Source organism: Cervus canadensis, chromosome 1 (genome assembly GCF_019320065.1).
Source record: "Cervus canadensis isolate Bull #8, Minnesota chromosome 1, ASM1932006v1, whole genome shotgun sequence".
NCBI lineage: Eukaryota > Metazoa > Chordata > Mammalia > Artiodactyla > Cervidae > Cervus > Cervus canadensis.
In genome coordinates this window covers 48,386,076-48,401,158 of record NC_057386.1, presented here as the reverse complement: position 1 = coordinate 48,401,158, position 15,083 = coordinate 48,386,076, and the positions used below count along the sequence as shown (strand labels likewise).

The 15,083-nt window shown below is 45.2% G+C and overlaps 1 protein-coding gene across 1 annotated transcript in view; it reads right to left on the bottom strand.

Annotated features, from left to right (window-relative positions):
- BCAS3 (BCAS3 microtubule associated cell migration factor) overlaps positions 1–15,083 on the bottom strand; it is a 578,882-nt gene that overhangs the window by 88,189 nt on the left and 475,610 nt on the right. The gene's annotated exons all lie outside the window — the stretch shown is intronic.

Genomic DNA, 15,083 nt, shown 5'->3' with positions numbered 1-15,083 from the left:
CCTTGTCATAGGTAAATGTACTTGTTTACAAATGACTCCTGGGCAAAGACTAGAAGGGCTGGGGAAGAGGAAGGATGGAGAAACAAAGTCAGCATGTGGCAGACGTTGTCAACTGAAGCTAATCAGATATGAGATAAAAACCTTCCTGGGACTTGGCTGGTGGTGCAGCGGATAAGAATCCGCCTGGCAGTGCAGAGGACACACATCCCATCCCTGGTTCGGGAAGATACCGCAGGCTGCAGAGCAGTGAAGTCTGCGCGTCACGACGCCTGAGTCCACTTGCTGCAACTGCAGAAGCCCACTCTCCTAGCACCTGTGCTCTGTAACGAGCAAAGCCAACACAACGAGAAGCCTGCTCATGGCAACAAAGAGGAGCCCTTGCTTGCCACAACTCGAGAAGGTCCACACGCAGCAGCAAAGACCCCGCACAGCCCCAAACCTCCTTGCACATTCCATGGCAGGTGATAGGAAAAAGAAAAAAAAAAAACACATAAATTCTTCATTGTCGGCGACTGCATTAAGAGAGTTCCACTTTTTGTACATTTCTTCTCTCTCTGTTTAAGAAGCACTCACTCTCCCCATCTTGCCTCTCCATGCAATTACTTCTTGCTGTCGTGCATTTTTCTGAAGTGTTATATTATAGTGAAAATCTGTTCCTTAAGCACGATGAGTTTATACATCTCAAACTGAAACTTGCTTTCTGATGATTTCTTTCTGCAAATATCACCTGAACAAAATCTTCTGAGATATTAGAGAGCAAGTGCTTTCTTAGGAGTTTTTTTTTTTGGGGGGGGCATGCTGCTCTGCATACAGGATCTTAGTTCCCCCAAGAGGGATCGAACCCAGGCCCCTGGCAGTGAGTGTGCTGAGTCTGAACCACTGGACTGCAAAGGAATTCCCTAGAATTTTCCATTTAGAAACCTGAGATTGAAAGGATGGGAAAGCTGAAGGGGAGAAGGGGACACGGGGACCAGGCACCCCTGTGCCTGATCGAAGTCAAAGCTCTAGACAAATATCCTTAGGGTTTCAGAACACTGAAACCAACTGGAAATACACATGGCAAGTTACATCCTTCTTACAGAAGACAGGCTGTTTTGTCCTTCAAGTATAAGTCGTATTTACATCTAATAAAGCAACAGCAAAATATAATGTGAGGAGAAAGCACCTTCTGCTTAGTACTGTACTAAACAGCTCTGGGTTACATTTACAATTTTAATAAACTGATTTGTCAAAACTGTCAGAATCAAGGGAGATCATCTGGATACCAGATGAACAAAAATATCTGCAATTATAAGCTGTCCATTTTTCTCTTTCATCTTCTATATACGTATCTGTGAGCAGCTACATATTTCCATGCACATACATACACATAAATTTTAAATCATTTTTAAAAACCTGTCATAATAGAATTCAGGAGAGTAGAAAATACAGTTCTCCTGGGAGAGCAAGGGGACTTGAAGGCTGAGCTACATTCCCCATCTTAGGATGATCATCCTTTTGCTGAACTGTTGTGTCAGAGCCAAACATTTCAGTTTCGTTACCACCTGAGTTGTTCCTCATTCTCCCTGATCACTCACTTATTGTGTGACCACAGGCACCTAACTAAACCTCTCTGATATCTGAATGTGAAATAAACATTTCGAGAGATGTTAACTGCCCTACAAAAGTGGCACATGTATTAATGAGCTTCCTTTGGAAAGTAACCCAAACCCTCTGAAGAACGCTATGGAACTGCCACGAATTAATGCATAAAATACCTATCCCAGGTTTGATCAGAATCTCATCTTTGGCAGTGTAAGTGTCAAATTACATGTGACAACTCTCACCTGGAAGGTAGCCTGTACTTGAGGGTACTGAAATCTCTGTTCTGATAAGTAAGTGAGAGTGAAAGTGAAAATCGCTCAGTCGTGTCTGACTCTTTGTGAACCCATGGACTTAAAGCTCAGCCTTCAAGTCCCACTGCTCTCCCAGTCCATGGAATTCTCCAGGCCAGAATACTGGAGTGGGTAGCTGTTCCCTTTCCAGGGGATCTTCCCAACCCAGGGATCAATCCCAGGTCTCCCACGTTGCAGGCAGATTCTTTACCAGCTGAGCCACCAGGGAAAGGTGGGAGGATGTAGCCCAAGACATAGGCATTGAAGGAGCCTGAGCGCCATCCCCTTTGGGGGCCTGGATAGGACTCCCTTTTGAAAGTAGTTCAGAAAGACAGTGGGATTAATCATCAATGATCTTTTTCATCATCATTCTCAAGGCAGAAGATTTGAACTGGAGAATCAACTCAGAGAATGAAGATGCTGTGAAGAGCCAGTGTTAGCGGGGACAGAAAGATCAGGACATTTGGGGGAGCTCAATGTCCTTTTCATTTCATTTTGCTTTTACTTAAAGATCGATAAGGAATGAAGACTCTCAATAAGGCTAGCTGGAAAGCTGACGTTTTTTAGGGAGAGGGAGGCAGGGAGAATGGATTTTTAAACCTGACATTCTAAATGACCCCTGCCGGGTTTTAAGGGCGACAGTGACTGCCTCTGTGGCAATTTTCCAGCCCTGCTACACACCAGGCACAGAGTGTGCTGGAAAGTACCACTGACTAAAGTATTTTGCTGATGTCCAAATCTGTGTCTTTGGTGAGTGAGGAGAATCTGCCATTCTAAGCAACACGTGTGGCCTTTTCAAATCAGAAATGGATGCAAATACAGGCTGCTAGTGCTAGAAGGGACCCTGGAAACCAGCTGGGATGTGTTACTTGAATTTCTGGAGGCAAAAGCTAAGGTCTAGAGTGGGTGAGTGATGGACTTGATGTTCATAGTGAGCTGCTGACGAAGCTGGACCCAAGTCAGCTCCAGATGCTGGTCCAACACGCCAACCAATCCACCTCTGAAATTATTCTCTCTGGACTATTTAGAAACAGTCATTTTGGGGGATGAGAAAAGCGGAATATATTACTAACAATGGGTAGAATAAAACATCTTTGAAAGCCTAGCCATTTGCCTGCTTCACCCTCTCCATCAGACTCGGCTGGCCTTGTTTTCTCTGTCCACCCACCCCTGGGACCCGCGTCTCACTGACCTTTCTAGCAAGAACATCTGGGCTTGGCTTTCTCTGTGGCCTTGCTCCCCTGTTTGTCCCCACAGGGGTCTAGGTCTCTGCCGACTGCCGCTTTAATCATTTGTTAATTTGCTTAAACATCTGGTCAAATTTTGGACATAATCTCAACAGGAGGGTTTATGCTAACTTCTCTTGGAAGTTGAGAGTTTCCACATGCCTGCCACCCCTCTCCCCCCACACTCACAAACACACAAGCCAATCGTCAAGGGCAGTGAGGCGGTCTGAGCCAAGAAAGAGAAAGGCAAGGAGAATGACCTGTCCCTATTTCTCTTGGCTGTTTCTTGAGCTCCTTAAACTCCATATTACAAAGTAGACGCATTTTCTCTCCTCCCTCCCCACCCTCCTTCTGTATGAATGGTACTGCTTTCTACTCAGTTGCCCAATCTGACCTAGAGCATCACTGTGGACTCTCCCCTCTTAATTACATTCTGGGCACAATATGCCATGAACCCTCCTAAAGTCCTCGAACTCTCTGTTTTGCATCTCCTCTCTATCCCCACCTTCCTTCAAGCATTCCTCACTTATCATTCAGATTAATCCAGGTATACCTGATGGTTTTCCTGGCTCTAGCCTCACCCCACTTGAATCCATTTTCCACACTGTAGTTAAAGTGGTTTTTCTGAGATACGTATCTGATCATATTGACTTGCTTAAAATTCCACAGAAGCTCTCGAAAGCCTTCAGCCCCTACCATGACACCCAAACCCCTCATGATCAGCTTTCCATTTCTCTCACCTCATCTCTCATTTATGCCCCATAGCCTGGCCTTCCTGAACTGAATGGAGCTTGTGCTCTGGACGCTCTTGTTGATGCACCTTGTCCATGACTCTGGCCCTCTGCACTGCTACCTAGCTAATTCCAACTTGTTCTTCAAGACTTGGTTCAAGCAATCATTCCTCCAGGAAGTTTCCCCTGGCACCCAGTTGGTGCTTAATAAATTTACTGAGTAAATGAATAAACCAAACAAAATAGTAGGAAGATGCTCTAGCAAACACATCTCTTTCCTATAGAAGCACAGTAGGAACTACCGAGGGAAAGGAGGGAATAGAGGCTGGAGAATGAGAACGTTGGCCAAAGGTAACGTCATCATCACGGCAGGGGAAGAGGCATCCTGCTTCAGGTACCTTTGTCAGAATCACCTTTTCAAAAGTGAGATGGGATCATAAGGAACAGTCTCTTCACACGAGACCTGAAGCCTGGGACAACAACACTGCCTGCCTTGGAGTCATCGGGAATCAGCAAATCGTAGTGAGTGATTTCACTGATATTGCCAGCAACTGCCGTATCAAATTGCCATTAAGTCTAACTCAAGGTAACCATCGAGAACTTGGAATATCCAAATGACCTCTGGGTTGTGGCTGCCTCATCCGATTGGCGGAATGAAGCAGTGGTGTAGGCAGATGCAGGGATGATAACCCATCTAGATCCTGGGTCCCTAGGAAATACTTTGGGAAATATTTTACTGCGTATCATCAGGAAAACAAAGCTCATGTTCAGAGAAGAAAGGGAAACTTTTCCTGACCCCCTGGGGCCAGTGCAAGAGCTATCTAAGTAACTGTTACGGTTAAAATTGTCACGATTTTCAGAAATTTCAAATGAACCAAAGATATCTCAACACACTCTTCCCGACCTGAGTGGTAGCAGAAAAAGGCTTTACCATAAGCATGCCAAGGCTGCCCTGGCAGCTCAGTGGAAGAGAATTCGCCCGCCAGTGCAGGAGATGCAGGTTCGATCCCTGGGTCGAGAAGATCCTCTGGAGGAGGAAACGCCAACCCACTCCAGATTCTTCCCATGGACAGAGGAGCCTGGTGGGCTACAGTCCATAGGGTCCCAAAAGAATAGCACACAGCTTAGCAACTCAACAACAACAATGCAATCAAAGAAAGAACTAGACAAACGGATCTTCACCTGGAAGCCACTGCCTGGGCTCGCAGGGGCAGCAAACTCACAGGAAAGCAGCACCCCCACGATCCTGGAGACAGAGAGGCGGCTCCTCTTCTGAAAGACTCTCCCTGCCTGCCCTGTGCCTTGGGGATAGTGCTGGGCACTGTAAGTCTCAGAGACAGAGGTTCTCTAGCCTGTCCACCCCCCCCGGAGCCAGACTGCTCTCTGGCCAAGTCTCCATCAGCAACACCTCCCTGTCGCCATCACCTGCTCCTTATAAACCACTTGACTTGAGAATTCAGTCAGAGGAAAGGAGGAAGGGGTGGCGGGCTAGGCTGCCCAGTAATCCAGCATGATCATTCCAGATGTTGTGACTCACTTCAAGGGAGTTCCTTGTCCGCATTGCTCATCTCAGGCAGCTTATTAGGGAGCGTGCCCTCCAAAGGTTTAGAGATAAGTCTCTGGTAGGGAGTACATTCCCCAATCAAGACTTCATCACCCAGCAGGGGCTATTTAGAAGCTGGGTTTCTCAGCTTGTCTCCTCGGTAAAGTGACACCAAGATCTTCTTGTCAGCCACAGTCTTGAGTAGTGATGTCATTAAAGGGTTTGGTCTTTAAAGAGTGGAGGCAGTCTTGGTTTTCTAAATTAGTGAGAGGGTTTAAATGCTGAACTGCCCTGCCCTACTTCTAGCATGGTATGAGGAAAGAGAATTGTCTTCGGGGGCAAAGAACCTCAAGGGTAAGAAATGAACCAGAAGTCTCAAGAGAAACTGGCTGTAAAAGATTGATCTTATCCCCAAGCCCAGTTGTTATCAAATGCAGGCTAGATCCCAGTGAATGGGACTGGATTGGAGGCTGGGAGAAAGGAATGGAGCTGTCCAATTGTGTTTAAGAGACAACACTGTCTAGAGAAATCTGACAAAGAGAAGGACAGGGGAGATGGAGCAGAAGAGTTAACCAATGGGCCCAGGCAGTTCTGCCACCCAGCCGAGGCCTGAAAGTCAGCTCAGGGTCTTTCAAATTCAAAGTCTACCCACTAGTACCTGAAGTGAAAGTAAAAGTGTTAGTCGTTCAGTCGTGTCTGACTCTTTCCGACCCCATGGACTATAGCCGACCAGACTCCACTGTCCATGGAATTCTCTAGGCAAGAACACTGGAGAGGGTAGCCATTCCTTTCTCCAGGGGATTGAACCTAGGTCTCCTGCATCACACGCAGATTCTCTACTGTCTGAGCCACTTGGGAAGCCTGCTAGTACCTGACGGGGTATGTTCAAACAGCACTAGACAAAAGCTCTCTATTTCTTATCCCTCCTCAGGCTTCCCGAACTCATACTATCAGTGTGGAATTTTTTAATAACAAAAGGAATTCCAAATACCATGCTGTGGGTAGCATAACTCTGCCTGCTCCTTGTATGGCTTTATCAAACATTTAAAGATTCTCAGGATGGGTGATTCTTCCTGGGCTGGTGGGAAGTTCCATGTCCCTCAAACACAGCAAAGGACTACTCATGCTCCTACCCGCATGTGGGCCCAGAATATAAACCTGGGTTATTCCACTCCAGTCTCCTTTCAAACATAATGAGTAAACTCCATTATGAGTTTAACTACAGTTTTTGGGCATCCCTTCTACACATTTATTTTCTTTTTCAATAACCACTTATTTTGGAGGCTGGAAGATACAAGGATGAAATGCTGGCACCTATTACTCAGCTCCTTTGGATGGCAGTCACAACAAGGTAATTCCCAGCAAAATCGGTTGGCCACTTTCAGTAGCCCTCTCAAATCCTGCTGCACATAATGGAATTGAAGTGTATGCTGCTCCTCACAGCATCTCACCAGCACATGGTCTTTCTTTCCTACTTGACCATTGCTGATCCCCGGTCACCCGGCAACTACATGATGGTTGTGATGATGCCTTAGAAATGCCTGGTTCAAGTTATGATGGAATAAAAAGACCTTGTTCTGTTTTTTTCTATAGGAGTTCTCTGAGTTCTAGTTTTCTCATCTTAAAAACGAGTCAGTATAGACACAGAACTTACAGTTACCAAATGGGAAAGGGGGCAGGGGAGGAGGATAAATTAGGAGTTTGGGATTAACAGGTACATACTACTTTATATAAAACAGATAAACAACAAAGCCCTACTGTATGGCACAGGGAACTATATTTGGTATAATAATCTATAATGGAAAAGAATCTGAAAAAGAATATATATATATATATACACACACACATAACTGAATCATTTTGCTGTACATGAGAAACTAACACAACATTATAAATCAACTATACTTCAATAAAAAAAAAATACCAGGAAGCTTAAATTAGTGGTTCTTAATTTGTTTTCCTCCATCTCAACATAACTGGGTTTCCCTGGTAGGTCAGATGGTAAAGAATCTGCCTGCAATGCAGGAGACCTGAGTTCGATCCCTAGGTTGGGAAGATCCCCTGGAGGAGGAAATGGCAACCCACTCCAGTATTCTTGCCTGGAGAATCCTATGGACAGAGGAACCTGGTGGGCTACAGTCCATGGGGCTGCAAAGAATCGGGACACAATTGAGCGACTAACACTTTCCACTTTCAACATATCTGAGAGATATGCATATCTCTGAGTAAGAGTGGGAATGACTTTTAAATTGGGGTAGGGAAGATAAGAAATAAAAAACGTTATCAGATTGGAAGGGCAGGGGAATTTTCTCAAACTGTGAGATTTCCAGCTTAAAGGATTTCTAATATCCTTTCTAAATAGAAAACTATAACTATCTCCACATCCTCTAATTTTCTCTCCACTAGTTCCCCGGTATGGATCACATCTCTTTCAAGATTGCATCAGTAATATTTTTTTGCTAACATGCTGGTGGTCTCTGAGCTTGCTCACAGAACATGAGTTCCCAGAAACTCTTCTGGCTGCCAAAATTTAGCAGTAATTGGCGTTTATACTTGGGGAAATCTTTATCAAAAATCTCATACATATATCAAATAATGCATTTGTCAAAAATAACTCCCCATAAATGATTTTTTTTCCTGGCACATATGATTACAGGTTATTGCTGAAGTTTCTATGATTTAATTGGAGAATTTTAATCACCAAGGGTTCAACTTCGCAAATATTCTGTGTGCCCTGATGAAAAACAGACATCCCAAGGCAGATTTTTAGAAACGAAATCCACATCCTTCGTTACTTGCATGACATCATGTAGGGGATAGTTTGCAAGGCTATGGTAACTCATTCATCAAGGACAAACACTAGGCGTGTGATTAAGAGACCCTCTGTCTTCTCCGACCCTGGCTTCACCTACCCAATTCCCAAGCATGCAGGATCCCCCTCACCCCCCGCCCATCTCTTTTGAAACGAAGGAACTGTCCTTTCAATTCCCTGCAGACCCACCTGGGGATTAAAAAAAAAAAGAGAGAGAGAAATCTAAGAACTGCTCTGAGAAGGTTCAGAGGCAAAGAAGGAAAGTGGGGGTGGGTGGGATTGGAACTCATCTAAAGAAAACATGGGGGTGATCCTAGAATCCTATCTCCTAGAGGGGTGGGTGGGTGCCAAGTTCTGCATTTCTCCTAAATGATCCCAGCAGCTGCAGCACGTTATATGTGGCGACTCTTGTAGGATCTGAAAGGGTTTTCAAAGTCATGCTGGCAGCTGCCTGCTGTCGCCCCACTCCGTAATGATTGAACCTCTTGTTCCTTTTATAGAGTTGTTCTCTCCTAATAAAACACTAAAGGCTGGTCCGAGCAACTGTTCCAGGATCACTAGATGCACTGCTCCCCCCTCTTCCTCCTCGCCCTGCGTGCCTCTGCTTTTCTGGTCACAGTGGAGCCCTGTGTAAACTGCTCCAGCGCTGACCTGCGGCGGCACACCAGCACACGTGCGGGTTCACACGAGCACCACCGACCCCAGCGCAATCGAGCCTGAGCTCGCGTCCACCTTCAGCTGTTTCCCGAGCTGCTCCTTTCAGACTGGGTGACCCGCCTGAGTACATGAGAACATGCACGAAGCACACACTGCCGCAAGCGAGGAGCCACAATCCACCGTGTCGGGAGCCTGGAGAGGTGACACCGTCAAGCTGTTTGTCAGAATCCAAAGCTGCGACTAGTCAGCTTTTGGAAGAGAAGCACTACAGAATAAGCCGGGCCTTTTGTCTGTTGGTTGGTTGGTCAATCTGAGCCATATTTGAAAGGTGTGAACTCCTTGCAGACTTCAAAATGCAGACGGAAACACCACCATCCCAACCTAGGAATCAGCTCAATGAGTGTTCCCTGCTCATCTCAAACCCCACAGTCCTCCCAGCTGTGACCTGGGAATTTCACAAAGAAAGCATGGCTCCCTTTCCCACATCAAGTCCAGTAACATTTAAAAGTGGCCTTGGTTTTCAAGGTTTCACACCTCCTTTACACTGGATCTGTATTTACATATCCCCATTTAAGACTGTAAGCGCCTCCTGAGTGGGAGCCTGGGTTAGTCAGCTTTTTAATCACGGCCTGGGATGTAGCAGTCGTTCAGAAAATGCTTGCTAAATAAACAAGGAAGCTCTGAAAACAAAAAAGGACTTGGCTTGTGGGTGCTAGGCAAACCCCAAAAGCCCCTTGATCACATTTGTTCCCAAGATTCGGAAGACTTTCCGTTGGGCTTTTAGTGAGGAAATCCTACCTACCCAAAATAATTCTATTTAAGTAATGGCCATTTGACTAGAGACGAAAATAACAGAAAGACGCTTCAAGCCCTAATGGGTAGTAAACAAATTAGAGGCGCCCAAATTCTCTGTGCAGCTTCTCTTTATCTTAAGATCTCTCTGAAAGTATACATAAAAATGTCGAAATTGGTGACTTAACCTTTTAGCTCACTCTGGTTAGCATTCTTTTCTCTCTACACTGAGTGCTAAGTATTTTATTTAAACTGATTTTTTGTTACTATAAAATTTTTAAAAATATATAAGCAGAGAAATTGGTATAATGAACCCTAAATATTCATCACTAACTTTAATGACTACCAACTCATAGCCTCTTACTTCACGTATATAAATTAGTTTTTAAGATAAGTTTTGTGACAATCGGGCTTTTGCCTAGAGCTCCCCCAATTAGTTTATAATTACTACCAACTCTTTAGTTTTGAGAAAAACCTCCCACTCAGAAGGTGGAAGTTTTGAGCCAAAATATGACATTTGACTTGAGTGCAGCTGCTTAAAATATGTCTTCATTAAAGTCAGATGAAGGAGATAAGCTTAGTCTCAGCCTCCAATGGAACGCAGTCAACGTTTGCATTTTTTCTTTTAAGTATAAAAGTAGAACTGTTTTCCACCATTCCCTCCCATGCTCCCTTCTCTCTCTCTCTCTCTCTCTCACACACACACACACACACACACACACAGCCCGAAATACCCTCTTTTCTGAACAATTCCGTCAAGAGTGCGTTCCCAGACCTTTGGGTTGTGAGCACACATGCCTCTGATTCCCAGGTTCTGTACTCCCAACTTAGAAGGAACCCAAAGGCAAGGACACGGGGCAAAATGAATGCTCAAACAAATTGATTTTTAAGGAACAGACCTTTATACATCTTTTTATTTTTATGGCTTAAGATGGTGCAAAAATGTTACTTACTCCCTAAACAGTTATTAGTCTCTGTAATGTAACATAGCAGATACTTTCTAAATCCTTTTAGCCTTCTCCCCCTTACTGGAAAGATCATCATTTTTTTTTTTTTATTTCAAAGTGGATTTAATAAAGAAAAGGAGTGCTGTTAAAGAAATACGTGAGGCTTTGACATTAAGCAGTGCAACCCCAGAGAGTCGGCAAGAACAGGGTCTCTAATCTCCAGTGATTTATAGAGGCTCTTCCTTCATCTCTGAGCTTGGGGAGGGCCAAAAAGTTTAGAGACAGCCTGGCGTCCCTCTTACTCCACACCAGTAACTCCTGCTGGCCAGGCTGCCTGCTAAAACTTTTAACCCTTTAGCTGCCAGCTGCCAGCACATGCATTAAAGCCTTTTTTTTCCTTTTTTCTTTTTTTTTGCTTTCAGAGGATGGAGTGGTTTCATATCACAGTAATGCCAATGGAGGTAAACACTGATGTCTGATACTAAGACAATATAAGCCAAGGCAAGAAAAGAAGCTTAAAAACCAAACTGGGTTCCCCTGAAGATGTCTGGAAAAGGTTGGAAGAGAAGCTCCTTTTCAGGAGTGAATGAGAATTTGGGGGTTCATGTCCGCACCCCAATCCCAGCATTCTTTGTGAGCCGGCTGTTATGGCAGCATCCTCTCCTGTGTGACACTTAGCACCTGGAAACAGAACTCAAGGTCGAAGTTCCAGAGTATGATTATAAGGAGGGAGACAACGTGAAGAATCTGAAATGAGTTGTTCCAACAAGTGGACGAAGGGGTGCAAAGGAAGGGAGACTAGCTTCCTGACTAGGGTTCAAACCTGTGGCCCCTACATTGGGAGCACAGGGTCTTAGCCACTGGACCAACCAAGCAGTCCCTCAAGCAGCTTCCTGAATCACGGAAAACACACAGGGTCTACGGCTAGAAACAAGCAAGTTCTTTCGCAGCTTGCTCCTCCTCTGGGAGGCCACAGTCTGTGGTTGCCTCAGGTTTGGTTCCTTGTCTCTGCCACTCAAAGAACTTCAGCTATATAGGAGAACTTACCCAAGTCAAGGTCTTTTGTTGACTTTTAAACTTTTCTCTTTAAACTTCTTATTTTGTATCGGAGTATAGCAGGTTGACAATGCCGTGATACTTTCAGGGGCATAGCAAAGGGACTCAGCCGCACATATGCATGTATGCATTCTCCCCCCAACTCTCCTCCCCCTCCTTGTACTTGTCAACAAGGCTGGACAGGAGATCTGAAGTAGAAAGCCCAGGCTGATCTAAAGCCAGGATAGTCTACAGTGGAGACGGCCCTGGGAAAAGCTCTTACACTACATAATCTTGGGCCCCTGCTGCCTGGGCCACTCCTGACAAAGAAAGAAACAGAGCCCTACTTTAAGAGGCTTTCTAGAATCAAGTACCCAGGTCAAGACAACTGACAAAGATCAATATCCCTTACTTGAGGGCTGGCAGATGGTAAGGCAAGGACACAAAAGTCACCACTGATAGGAGCGACGGCAAGGTGCAAGAGACCTTCCTTGTTCGCCAGCCAGAGATCATGTAAATTTCCTGTGATTCAAGAGGCTGCTTGGGGGACTTCCCAAGTGGTCCAGGGGCTAAGACTCCAAACTCCCAATGCAGAGGTCAATCCCTAGTCAGGGAATGTGATCTCACATGTTGTAACTAAGACCTGGCACAGCCAAACAAATTAGTTAATTAAAAAAAAAAAAAGAAGCTAGTTGAGCATCTCCCTTGATAGTGAGGCTAGAGAGGGAACTGAGGCAGAAACTGGAAGCAACTTGATCAAGAGCTCGAAGCCAGTGGGGCAGAGTCAGGACTGGAGGTCAAAGCTCCAGACTCGCAGCCCAAGATACCTTGATGAAAACGGGTCAAGGGCTGTAGAGATCTTAGACCCAAGTTCAAGTCCTAGTTCCTATCTTTGGCGAGTGATTTCATCTTAAGCTTCAGTTTACTCCTCTTAAAATGGGAATAGTAATTTATCTATCTATTACCGTGAAGATTCAACAGAATCAAATATTGAATGAAAGCCTTTAGAATGCTACCTGGCATATGGCACATACTGGAAAAAAATATTCTGAATTATTGTAGTTGTTCTTCAGTTCAGTTGCTCAGTCGTGTCCTACTCTTTGCGACCCCATGGACTGCAGTATGCCAGACTTCCCTGTCCATTACCAACTCCTGAAGCCTGCTCAAACTCATGTCCATCAAGTCGGTGATGCCATCCAACCATCTCATCCTCTGTCGTCCCCTTCTCCTCCTGCCTTCAATATTTCCTAGCATCAGGGTCTTTTCCAATGAGTCACTTCATCTCATCAGGTGGCCAAAGTATTGGAGTTTCAGCTTCAGCATCAGTCCTTCCAATGAATATTCAGGAATGATTTCCTTTAGGATGGACTGGTTGGATCTCCTTGCAGTCCAAGGGACTCTCAAGAGTCTTCTCCAACCCCGCAGTTCAAAAGCATCAAATCTTTAGCACTCAGCTTTCCTTATGGTAGTTGTTCTTATTACTGTTTTTTTTTTTCCCCTTTGGAAATTCACGTGCAGGTCCCACCCAAGGGTAAAGAATAAGAAGTGTACTTTCTTGGAACAGGACACGGCCCAGAGCTGCTCTGAACCAAGGCAGTACGGCCGACAATCTCCCCCACGACAGCCGCCACCATATGCTTCCTTATTTCTGCCACGGGACAGACCACATTTGGTTGTAATTTAGTTCTGTACAGATCTGCTCCCCAACTAGCTAGAGCTCTCATGGGGTAGAGCCCATAGCTTATTCCTAGTCACATCTCCAGCGTCTGGCTCAGTAGGTGGCCCACAAATGTTTACTGGATGAATAAATGAATGAATGTAGTTTAAAGGGTCCAGAAAGCCTTCTCTGCTTTTCTTTGTTTGGGCCAGAGGATAGCCTGTCTACAAGGCTGCCTTCTCACTCATGGGAGCCCAGGACAGAATTTAGATGCCAAACATCTTTGCAGTCCAACCTTCTCTGAAGGTGACATGCTCAAGGAGTCGCACCGAGCGACTCTTTGATCAGGCTGGGAAGGGAGCATTTAACACATCACGCCTCTTAGCAGCACACTCCAGACCCTGGCCCACTGTCAGCGCTTAGTCTGAAAGTCCCCATTTTGCTGTGTTATTTTTCGGTCCCGCATCAAGTAGCAGCATGCTAACCTGAGAAACCCTTTCTAGGCCCAACTGTCATTGGCTGACAGGGTCAAAAACACCTGGCAGTTCTCTGGTGGCCCATTCGCCAGGCTGGCTCTCACCAGAGACTTCTCGTGTACCTGCTAGACTTCACCCGCCCTGCAGTAGGAGCCAACATCATGCCAAACCCCAGAGACCATTGCTCCATCTCCTGTGATGACTTTCAAATGTAGATTCGGAGGATCTATGAGCAAGAAGGAATGTGTCACATGCCCCATCCAGGCTCACCAAGGAAAAATGGCAAAGACCTTCCCTTTGACTATGGCAAAGGGATCCAGGAGAAGGTGTTATCATACTTTCATAATTAAAAAAAAAAAAAGCAATCCAAGAGGAAGATGTGTGCAGGGTTAAGCTGCTTTGTAAGCCATCTGTTGACTCACATCCACACACTGGGAACTCTTTGGAGACAATTCCCACCAGGTGTTTTCTTTTATGAAACATTCCTGGTCAACGACTAACCAAGGTGTCACAATATTCTGACAGCTACTGCCAGGCGCTGGTTTTAGGTCTGAGATTCCAGAAGGCAATCTCCAATAGTCATTTGACTTTTTTTTTTTTTTTTAAGACAAGCTCCTCAAGTCTTGAAAATGAAAAATTAAGTGGTGGAGCTTTAGAATTCAGAGAATTAAGTCAGTTTGCCCAAAGCTGGGACCGGAAATGGGGAGGAAAAACGGTAGAACTGGGCGGGGCAGGCGCTGCAGGCCCTTTACCTCGGAAACTGCAGATCCCCAGCCTCAGCACTCTGGGCACCCTGGATAAATAGCCTTATCGGCCACCCACACTACTTCAGTTAGTAAAAGGGCTTAGGAATGTAAATCACAGTGGAGTGAAGTGTGATCCTAATTTGCACTTAATCAAAGCCAATTAGAGAGACATTATTTATACAAAGCCCATGCATCTCAATTATGCCGAGCACAGCCCACCATAGTTTTGAGTCCAGACCTTAATTCTGCTTAATTTGAGAAGTAAACATTTTCACTGAGTCAATCCCCCAGTCTAGTCTAGAGCCTATGGGAAAACTGAACCAAACACACAGAGTCCCGCACTTTAGGGCCAGAAAGTGTAACTGACACCTGTTGGAAATCAGCAGAAAACAAAGACAAGTATTCAGACCTGGGGGTTCCTCTGGGCCAGACTAAGTAACTGGGTCCTCTCTTTTAACACACACGTGTTAGCACCTACCTTGCCAGGCACCAAACAGCGTAATAGTGTCTCTTCTGTTTCTGCACTGTAATAAGACAAACCATGACCCAGGAGGATGGGAAAGCAAAGGACCTCAGTTCAATGCTTA